Below are 8,391 nucleotides of genomic sequence, written 5' to 3'. Positions count from 1 at the left end.
CTGGCCAAGCCCCCCACAGCCTCCATGCACAGGGGAGGGCACGATGCTCTCCTGCACACAGGGCGATGCTTCCCCAACAGGTTTAGGATGTATCTCTGCTCCCCCCCATGTGCTACCCACCCCCTGCCTGACCATCCCCGCTTCCCACCTGTGCTGGGAGCCAAGGTGCACGAGTCCTCTCCCAAAGGATAGCCACAGGCTCCTGTGGGAATGCAGCCAGGTTACCGCAATAAAGTCAATAGATAGCTGGAGTGCTGCAGTTTGTTTGGGGTTTTGTTTGTTATTTCTTTAGGGTTTTGGTTTGGTTTGGGGTTTTTTGGTTTGGTTTGTTGTTGGGGTTTTTTTTTTTGTTTGTTTGTTTGGTTTTTTTTTCTCCTGCAGGCTGTTCCACAAATACCATTTTTCTGTGAGCAGAAAGCAAAGATGAACGCTAGCTCACCCCAGGAAAAAAAAAAAGCCTGATGATGGAGCAGCCTGGGCAGCTGGCAGTGATAAGAGGCAATTCATTTGCATGTGTTTCATGCAGCCTTCAAGATACACGTGGAAAAAAAGCCCCTTGTTGCCACCGAGGAGCTGACAGGGTCAAGAGCCTGGCCACAAGCACATGGTCCCCAAGCCCAGGGACACCAGGGACTCCCTGGGACACTCCGGCTGTGCTGTGACACCATCCCCAGGCACCCAGCCCTGTCACATCTTGCATCCCAGCAGCATGGCGAGTGCCGGGGTGTTAGTCCTCTCCCAACCCGTGCCAAACACTGGCCAAGACCAAGCTCCATGAGCTGAACCACGAACCTCAGGCGACAAAGTCCCCCTAGTAACACCCCCATGACTCCATGGGGAAAGACACCGTTTCCAGGACTATGCAAAACCAAGGAACTGGGCTGAAATATGACTTTTTCTCCATTTATTACCCATAAAAAGGTAGACAGACCATTTTCTGAAAGCAGCCTGAATAGGAACAAGTCTGCCTAAAATCGCTGTGGACACAGATAAAAGCCCATCGTGTCGGCTGCTTCCAGTCCTGGAAAATCACCCCTTGGACAGGAGCTGTTTCAGGCATGCTGAGTGCAGGCTAGGGGTGGGAGAACAGCTATTAATGAAAGTGGAAGTGGTTTTCAATTTAAAAAAAGCAGATGACAACAGTTTTTTAGATCAAAAGAAGCCTTCTCACAGAAAGTATTCTGCTCGGGCAAAAAATATTAATCAATCAGGCTGAGAAATGCTGCAGTAAAAATAGTTTTGTTTGGTACAATTTCTCAACTCGGATTTTGCTGGGAGGACATGGGGTTTTAAACATCCATTTCTTTTTTCATGAAAATGCCTTTGAGAAACCAAAAAAGTCTTAATGCAGATAGGATTTTTCCCCCCCCCCTTAGGTGAAGGATAGGCAAACACAGACTCTGCTTTGAAATCTGAGTAGATTTGCTCAACCGTGGCTGCTCTCGACTGGTTTGAAAACATTAAAATGCCAAACCATGTTGCAGAGAACGTGGCCTTGAGGTACCCGATTGCATCGTGGGTTTGGTGGCTCATGCCTGTCTGTGGTTGCAAAATCTCCATCTCCCTGTGAAGCTCATCTGCCCTCAGATCCAGCTGTAGGACAATATCTCACCAGGAGCAGCTCATCCCTCCAGAGATGCTCCATCCCAACCCTGCCCAGAAGTGGCACCACGTCACCCATCACCCATGGACCTGTCCCTGCAGATCCAAGGGAGCACGAATGGGGCCGGTCACTCCAAGAGCTGCCTTTGCTTTGTGCTGTGCAGCATCGTGCTTTACTGGAGGGGTTCAGCCCCTGCTGGGGGGGGTCCCAGCCTGGGGTTTTGAGGTTTCTACACACTGGATCACCACATGGAAATGTCTCATCATAGTAAAGAGAACGCAACTCTGAGGAAACACCTTGGCTCCAGCTTGGATCTCGGTGGGTTCAAGGATGGGGTTTGCTTGGAAAACTGATGACCAAGGCAGGATGATGACCACAGCCCCTACTGCTGGGGGCCATATGAGCAGAGACCAGCTCCTGGGGTCCCCCACAGAACCCACACCCACATCCACATCCCTATCAAAAGATTATCTCCAGGGGTGCCACCAAATGCATCCACAGAGCTCGTGGTTATTAGGACAAACAAATGACCATCCCGTTGCTGCATACCAGCCAGTCCTGGGTCTGGCTTGCCAAGTCTTCCCCAGTGCCAAACTGGGAGCACTGGGTTTTCTGTACACTGACCTGCTTTACCACCCAGCGCTGTCACTGTGCCAGCAGGGATGGGTCCTAACCACAGTGCTGGGGACAGACAGGAGAAAATATATATAAATGTCTAGCAAGAATTAGTATTTTTCTTTTTTGTTTTCCCCTAGAAATTTCCAAGATTGATGCAGCAAGAAGGGGAGAAGGGAAGATTTGCCGAGCTAGAAAATAAAGGAGAACAACAATGTTCCAGTCTCTTCTCCATGGGAGACTCTTGTGGCTGATGTCTGTGTTGGCCAACAGGCAAACAGAGACAGGATGGTCCTGCATGTGACCCTGAGCAATCACCTTCATCATCATCATCATGTCCTCTTAGAGTATCTCTGCCCCCACACTGTGGACTGGAGACAACCAGCCCCTGGCAAAGCTGCTTCAGAGGCTCCTCAAGGCAGAGGAGAACACTGCCCCAACATGGGTAAGATCTGCTGACTTAGCTCATTTCATTCCTGGAGATGGGGAGCAAATTCCTCGTTCCACCATTCCAGGAGAGCAAACTCAAACCCATCTCTTCAGCACCGCATTGCTCCTTTTCCCCCGTAGCAAGGCACCAAGACCTCCCACTAGCCTCCGCCACCAACCAAGCACCCAGAAAGCACATCCAACCCCCAAAAAGCCCCACCAAAGGGGTACGGGGTGGGACAAGCAACACAGCTCACCCCCAACCACCTTTTAACAGCATTGCACAACCCAACGCCCCCATCCCGGGTGGGAAAGGACCGGGATTTTTAGCCACCATTCTCCTTCTGGAGCCAGAGCTTGGCCATCCCTTGCATAAGCTCCCTACCTGCTGCTTTTTTTTGCCTTTTTATTATTTTTTTTTTCCCCCAAGGAAAACGGGTTGCCCTGGAGCTGAGTCTCCATGGAAACTTGGGTTTTTCAGACACTCAATGGAAAAGGCTGGCACGGAGACGCTTGTGCAGGAATACTGATTCAGCCCCAGCGTCTGTAACACTGACTGCATTTTAATCCCGCTCTGCTACCCAGCAAGCTAAAAATACCCTACACGCTGTCGCCTCCTGAACTCGCGTAAACAGCTTAAAGCAACATGGTGCTGCCAGAGCAGAAATTTCATGAATCAGCTAAAAAAAAAAAATATATAAAAAAAATAAAAGGGTTGGGGGAGGTAATGGTGGGGTCTCCTCCTCATCACGGTGTGGGGAGCACCAGCATTGTGGGGAAGGGCATGTCCCCACCCCAGGGATGGAGAAGAAGGAGCAGCGGGAGATGTGCACCGCACGGGTCCTTGGGGTTTTGTTTCACCTCTCCAAGATGCCCCTTTTCCAGGTGTAAAAGCAAGAAAACAAGGTTTCTCTCGGTGCCCAGCCAGCTGGGAGGAGCGGTGGATGCATCGGCACGCCAAGCTCAACACGTAGCACTAATGCAGGCTGGGGGGAAGGAGCCAACTGTCCCCAGCAAGGACTTTGGGGACAATCTGGGGAAGGGGTGACCTTGGCTGCCCGCTAGCGAGCCGGGACCTGGCACAGTGCTTTCCATTCTCACCCCCATCATCTTTGATGAAAAGAAAAAAAAAAAAAAAAAAAAAGGACAAGGTCCAGCAGATGGTTACCTCTGGGATGCGGGACATGGGGGCTGCCTACGCTGCCAGCGCCCTCGCTGTGCTCACCACCGCGTCAGCCCAGTGTTACTGGGACCGTAATAGGCAAATAAGATCATGCTTTCCTCTCTCCAATTAGCTGGGACTGTCCTCAGCTGACTCCCAGAGCTTCTTATTGCAGAATACACAAACACCTTTTTTTTTTTTTTTTTTCCTTTTTATAAGGCTTTCTTTCAGCAGCACACCCTTCCCTGGGAAGGAACGCCCAGAAGGGGAAACTGAGGCACAAGCCTGTTTGCTCAAGACCTGTCTGCAAGCTGGGAGCGAATCCAGGTTTCCCAGTCCCACCAGCCATGCTGGGAGCTGGGTGTCAAGTATTGCCCTTCACCTCCAAAGCATTGCAGCCTACAAACCCTCCCCCATCCATCGCAGAAACTCTCCTACCCTCAATTAGCACTGCCTCATAATTAAAAGGCTCTCAAAAGCCCAGAGCAGGGGGATGAACCCACATCTGGGTGGCTTTGTGGAGGCTCATCCAATGCAGCAGCCAGCTGGAAACTTGGGGTTGATTTTTCTGGGGGAAATTCTGCATTTACACATTTACTTTTGTCTCGGCTGCAGGGGAACAGCCAGCATTCCCAGGATGCTGCTTTAAAACCTTTATTTCCCCTGGGAATGGGAGAAGCAGGGCACATGCCATGGTCAGCTCACAGTCAGAGGATCTAGGGTTGGTGCTAAACAGGGTTTTGCAAGCAGAACATTTCCCCCCTGCCCTGCCCAAAGTTCCCCAGTAAAAACCATTTCAGGGCTCAGCCATCCCCAGCATCCCCTCCTAAGCCTCTCCCCTGCTTGTCTGGCTTTCTCAACACAGATTACATTAGTGCAAAATAGGGATGGGGGAAAAAAACCCCAACATTTTTGGTCACTTTTTGTGGATTCTAAGAGCCAGAGCAATAAATCCATGCAAGGCTTGCGCAGCCCAGCTCAAAACAGACTGCAAGTCTCATTCATTCCTTGATGGTACAGAAACGTCATTCTGGGCTTGAGATATTTATTCAGTTTCATCACATTAAAAGAGTGGGAACTGGACACATTCCCCGCCACCATCCCTAGCCCTCCATGCCAAAACCCTCAGCGCCAGCCCCATTAAACTAAGAGCCTGAAGCATCGCTGCTGGGGGACGCGCAGAGATGGGGCGGCAGGGGACCTCTGCCCAGTTCAGCAGCTGTAAATCTGCAGGGGGGGCTTGAAGAGGGGGGGGGGGGCTCATCCACCCCAGCCCCACATTTGGCTCAGCACCCTTGCATACAGCAGCAGTTTGCCAGGCAGAGGCACAATGGGGTGCTGGGACCCCAGTGAGCTCACTAGGCACTGAAACCCCATCGGGGGGAAGTCTTGGACCCCCCCTTCCCAGCAGCAAACTGGTTCCAGTTGCTCTGAAGTGTTGCAATGCACCGGTAGAAAAAAAAAGATGGTGGGAACAAAGCTGCCAGGAGGCTGGAGGGGGGGCTCCGAGGGGTTTCTCAAGTGATCACACCAAGCATGGGGAGGGGGATCCCACCCAATGCTGACAAGCACCCAGGGCTCTGCAGGAGAAAGGGGCTTTGCAGGGTCCCACCGGTCCCAAACAGAGCAAGGGAGCCCCTTGCAGCATCTCTCTTACCTTCGCCATCCCTGCTCTGAAGCCACCATCAGTGATACCAACTGTACCAGAAACTGGGCAGCCCCCACAGCTGCTGGGGGTGGGTTTATAAACCCCCAGTGCCCCCAGCCCCAGCTCCTGCAGCCCCCAGGCTCCTCCAGGCAGCGGCAAGCACAGGTAGCCTCAATTAACAGCTGGGATTAGGGCAGGGAAGCAGCCTCCTCCTCTTTCCAAAGGTATTCAGTAGGAAGGAGGAGACACACCTGGCTCCCGAGGAGCGTCCCCCCTTTCCAAACACCACCACCCCGCACCGCCCCCCCCCCCGGCAATGCCACAGCCCCAGGGAAGAGCCTGCTGTGAGGCCAAGTCAACCAGGCAATGCAGCGCACTGGAAGGTGCCCCTTGCTTGGGGCTGTTTAAGGGAGGGAACACGTGAGCATCACTGCTGGGTTCATGTGCACCTGGTGGGGACCTAAGCAGGTGCCAGGGGGTTGGAATTTCCCAAATCTGGGGGCCTGCGTGGCCACCAGAGAGCTGTCACCCTGCTCAGGTCACTGCAAGAGAAACACGGGGAGCAGCGGGGCGAGCTCCTCCCGGCCAGGGCTCAGGATAACTGGATAACGCTGATTTTTATCAGGCGTCTTCCAGCCGGCGGGGAAGCGCGCGTGGGTCTGCTCACGTCGAGCTGTGTCCCCACTCGAAAGAAGAAAATCTGTCTTAAAGGGGTGACTAAGCATCTTCACTTAGGAAAGGGGAAACTGAGGCACGGGAGAATGGTACCCGAGCAAACCAGCTGCAGAGAAACCCAACAGCCCCATGCAACGACCTTTCCCCACCACCTCCCCCTGAAACAGGACCCCAAAGGTGGCCTGGCTCCGGGTGGGAACCCCCTCTCCCAGCCCGGATCCGGCCCCTCTGTTATCCCTGGTGTGGATGCAGCTCCTCGGGAGCCGCTGCCCGGCCGCGTGCTGTTCCCCTCCCAGCAGCTACTTTCCTAGATTAAAAATCATGCGCTCATCGCCTTGGCGCGGTGCCACGGAGCCTCTTGCTTGTTTTTATTGATGGCAGTGTCTTTCACTGATTAAAATTCCTTTAAGTGCACCCAATGGCTAACCCCAGCCCCGAGGCCGGGGATGCTGTCGCTGTCCCCCACCTCTAGATCAGGTCCTTCTGCTTGTGTTCGCTCCCCGCTGTGTGTCCCTGTGCCTCCTTCCCTGCTTGGTCTTTTCTTGGCTTCAGAAATAAAGGAAAAGTGTTAAAAATGCTCCTGGAAATGGGGGAAAGCGTGATTTTTGTTTGGGAAAAGAAAGGGGCTGGTGTCAGGGTGTGCGAGGCTCTGTCCCCATCCCTTGTCCCCCTTCTCCCACTTGGCTGGTGCTGGATTTATACCTAGAGGGAGGGAGAGCCAAGAAACTCGGGCCAAGAGGGGAGTCGTGCCAGCAGTGCCCGGACCCAAGCCTCGTGGCTCCAAACGAGCGGCAGCACTAACGAAATCCCTGCCAGCCTCGGGCTGGGGCTGCTGGAGCTGGGCTCGGTTGGGATCACCCACCAGCAGGGATGGGCTGTTCCATGGGGATATGGGGAACGCCGGGACCATCCCGCTGGGAAGCCAGATGCCTGGGTCCAAAACCGGTTTGAATTCCTCATGGGGACAGCCGAGGCATCGATAAACCAGCCTTTCTGCTCCCCTCTGGGCTCTCTCATGGCTGGCCCTGGTGCTCCCCCAAGAGCGTTTTGCCCCCGCGGGGGTCTGCCCTCTCCCACCTCCACCCCCCACCCGCCACGACCCTCCTGTGTCTCCACAGTCCGTTGGGAATTCAGGGTGCCCATGGCCATGCCCAGTGTGCAGCCCCAGCCCAGCGTGATGGAGCATCCAGAGCATGAGCTCAGGGAGCCCTGCGCTGGCTGTGGGTGTGGGATGGGGGCTTCACCCCCCTCCTGTGACACCCACGGTGTCCTGGGATGAAGGACCTTACCTGGGTGATGGCTCACGTCCACCTTTGTGCAGCTTCAGAAAGGCTCGGCAGCACTTCACACCCACCCTCCTGCCCCACACCCAGGCTGGGGCCATAACACCCTCCCCCTATAGCCCCCGGGGGGGCTGCAGGGGGGGTTACCTCTCTCTCCCAGCCAACAGCCAAAGAGGGAGAAGGAAAGAGAGGGGCACCCTGGAGAGCCGGGGGATCCCTGGGGACACACTCGGTCCCTGAGCCACCGGTTTGTCCCTCCTGATTAATTTTTTGCACAGGGGTCCGTGGGGAACGAGTTGCAAACAGCCATTGTGGTACAGAAGGGTGATGGGAAGAGGCTTTGTCGAGGTGGGAGATGGGACCCTCATCCTGCTGCTGGGGGACACTAGAGGGGACATGTCCAGCCAGCTTCATACTGACCACCCACACCGTGACCACCCTGTCCCTAAACCCACCTCCCAAAGAGTCAGGCTGTCTCAGTCCCCTTGGGGCCACCCTCACGCATCCTGGCAGGTCCTGAGCACCACCGAGATGCTCTGAGCGCTCACGGTCCCCAAATGCTGCATGAGCAGGACCCTGCAGGGGGGATGCGGGTGCTCAGCATCACTTGACCGAGCATCCCGGCTCAGCCAACCCAAGCAGTCCGCATCGATCCTGACGATCCATCCGTGACCACGGCCATACCGGGGAAGGGCCCGGCACGCTCAGCAGCACCGTGGGGCTCTTGCCTGGGCTCCCTGCAGCCGCAGCGGGAAGCAGAACACCTCGCTCCCACCCTCGCAGGAAGGCTCTTGCTTTAATTACTCTTTGGCCCCCGGCCACTGATTGCTCACACTTGTGATGGCTTCCTTGGCAATTTTGTGGCAGTTTTTCTATTCCACCCCCCGCCCCCCCCCCGCCATGGTTTTAACCATCCCAGCCTCTCCCTGCGCAACAGGTCTCAAATAAAAGACCTCATGCCCTTGGGGTGGGTTGT

Source organism: Falco peregrinus, chromosome 16 (assembly GCF_023634155.1).
Source record: "Falco peregrinus isolate bFalPer1 chromosome 16, bFalPer1.pri, whole genome shotgun sequence".
NCBI lineage: Eukaryota > Metazoa > Chordata > Aves > Falconiformes > Falconidae > Falco > Falco peregrinus.
This window is presented reverse-complemented; position numbering follows the sequence as displayed.